This window comes from Lygodium microphyllum, chromosome 7 (assembly GCF_053477565.2).
Source record: "Lygodium microphyllum isolate KBCC chromosome 7, Lygodium_microphyllum_v1.1.10, whole genome shotgun sequence".
Lineage (NCBI taxonomy): Eukaryota > Viridiplantae > Streptophyta > Polypodiopsida > Schizaeales > Lygodiaceae > Lygodium > Lygodium microphyllum.
This window is the reverse complement of record NC_141141.1, coordinates 118,996,535-118,999,465: the sequence shown is the minus strand read 5'-3', so window position 1 is coordinate 118,999,465 and position 2,931 is coordinate 118,996,535. Positions and strand designations below refer to the sequence as shown.

Below are 2,931 nucleotides of genomic sequence, written 5' to 3'. Positions count from 1 at the left end.
TGAAACTTGTGAAAAGCCCAAACCATTGCCAACAATTCCTCCTTTGTCGTAGAGTAGTTGATTTGAAATTTTGTGAATGTTCGGCTAGTGAAAGAAATTGGCTGCCATCGCATAAGATTGTCTTATTGTAGTAAAACTGGCCCCAAACCATGATTGGATGCATCTATCTAGAGCTTGAAAGGTTTGGTAAAATCCGGGTGGGCAAGTAAGGTTGAGTCTTTTATGACCTATGTGAGTTGGTTAAAACTCTTTTGGCACGGGGCATCCCAATTGTAAGTATTGTCTTTTTTTAGGAGCTGCTTGAGTGGGTATGTGATGGATGCTATGTTTGGGACAAAGCAAAGAGAGAAATTTGCCATTCCCAGAAAGATTTGGAGTGTCTTCATAGAGGTTGGGGGGATACTCTTAGATAGCTATGACCTTAGAAGGATCCATTTGTACCCCTTCCGTTGAAATGACAAATCCTAAGAACTTAAGTTTAGTCGTGCCCCGTTTACATTTCTTAAGTTGCAACTGTAAGTTGTAACCTTTTACCCTACAAAGGACCTCTCTCAAAACCCGCAAATGTTGTTCCTAGGTTTGTGTATAAATGAGGATGTCGTCTGAATAGACTAGAAGAACGCCTTGAGGGTTTAGCTCCTAAAAGATTGCGTTTGCTGCTCGTTGAAAAGTGCTACCTGCATTTGATAACTTGAAAGATATACGAGTAAATTGGAATAACCCTAGACGGGTGTAGAATGCGGTCTTGTGCGCATCAGCTAGATTCAAAGGTATTTTCCAATAGCCAAACGTTAGATCTAATGAGGTGAAATATTTAGATTTACGTAGCTTATCCAAGAGGTCATCTATCCGGGGTAATGGGTAAAGCTCATGCACTGTGATCTTGCTGAGGGGCTGAAAATCTATAGTTGCCATCCTCCTTCCATACTAGGTGAGGCTCAGACACCCAATCATTGCAAGAGGGTTGGATAACCCCCTTCTTGAGCATGTCATGGATGGTTTGATTTATTCTCTGCTATTTTAGAGGAGATCTTCAATGAGAAGCCATTTGGACTGAGGGAGCATCACCCATGTTTATGGAGTGATGAGTGGGAAGGTTGATCTGAGATATGTGAGCACTTACATGGAATACTTGGGGAACTGATGCAAAAGTGATTGAATATCATGCAAATGTGTGTGCTGGTTGACGATAGTGTATTGTGTTTTAATGAAATTGGGGCCTTTGTGAGATCATGATATTGGAATCGGAATGGTGCATGGTAAGACAAGCTGATGCATATCAAATTGTAGCCTCGGGTCTTTACAAACCAATCACAACCTAAGGTTAAAGGAAACATCTGCCTTGGCAAAACATAAAAAGCATGACTGAATTTGAGCTACATAGAATGTGCATTGAACTTGGGTATGAGAGTGGTAGACCTGATTGTTATCTCCCTAAATCTAATAGTGCCTCATGAGATATGTTATGGAACTCAACTAGCATTGAACACACCATGCATCCGAAAGATGTGGTCCTCCATCATCCTCCCACTCATATGTTTTCCGATAACTCAGCCAGAGTTGCGGCATCAGCAAGCTGAACTTGAGCATTTTGATATTGCTGTGTAGACCGCATCCGCCTACAGTGTTTGCAAATATGCCCATAAACGTTGCAATAATAGCATTTGGGTCTTCCTAGCTGGTCTCGGTCAGGAAGCGCACGTTGATTCTGGGAGTCGTGATTGGAGCTGGCCAAACTGGGCATTTTGAACATCAATTTCCATGGGAACGGGGTGAGAATCCATTCAGGAGTTGTCTGTGAGGGTAGTAAAGCTGGCATCATCTAGTTGTTCTAAATCCTCTATTCATTATGCTATTTGGATTGCAAAGTGGAATGATGTGGGCCCCCCATCATACACTCGTCTCGAGATAGATCATGTCGAAAGACGAGGCTAGAGAAAAAAGAGTTTCATCTCTTTCGACATCATCGGGTTTGCGCGTAGGAGCAATTGATTGAGATTTACTGCAAACTGTGCCACTGATTCTAATTGTTGTTACTTCTTCACAGCATTCAATTGCTGCGATGCTGTCTGTGTGATGTTTCGGTGAGAAAAATTTTGTATGACCATAGCTTTAAGCATACCCCAATCAGATTTGACGTCCTTAGTTTGTTGAATGAACCAGGTTGCGGCAACTCCTTCCAATAGGGTGCAAGCTTCCATTGCTTTTCTATCATTAGACCAATGATGGTATCCCGCAAAACGTTGTCAAAATGGTCCATCCAAGTCAGGGCATCTTCGGTGGGTAAGCCGACAAAAGGTTTCGGTCTGACCTTAGTGGCAGGGTGTTGTGCTTGTGACGTTGCAGATGCTAAATAACTGAGCATCGTTTGATTTGTTTGATTGACTTGTATCAGCATGCTGGAGATTGCTTGGAGCATCTATTCCATCTACAAATTGTGGGTTGCAAATTCACCCACAAATTTCGGATCCTCATAATGGGGAGCGCTAGTAGTGTTTCTTAAAGATGAAGGATGGTTCATCTTAAGGAAATCAACACAGAGAGGACAGTAACACTATATTGGGGAATATGGGAATTTCCCATAAGTTTGGGACATGTGGTCAAATCTTTGGATTTTTTATAACTTGAACACTATAACTCCAAATCGAGCACTCTATAGCTCAATAGATTTCATTTTTCAAGCGCTTTCCAATGATAGGTCACATCATATGGTTTTGAGAATCTTGTGTGCATGTTATCTGGGTGCCACCTTTTTAGTATTCAAAAAATGGGAATTGGGAGATTCCCAAACTCACTAATATTGTGTTACAGTGGCATTGTGAGAGGAGAAAGAAAATGAGCTGGTTGTGGTGAGCAGAGACCAAGAAAATGATTCTTGGTGTCCACTGTCTCCACCAATGTGATGTACTAGTCAGGAGGGGTCGAGAGAGA

General features: G+C 41.9%; 1 pseudogene; it reads right to left on the bottom strand.

The window, feature by feature from the left end:
- Window positions 1-1,249: 1,249 nt before the first annotated feature.
- LOC148033876 (uncharacterized) lies at window positions 1,250-2,521 on the bottom strand (annotated as a pseudogene).
- Between the last annotated feature and the right edge of the window lie 410 nt (window positions 2,522-2,931).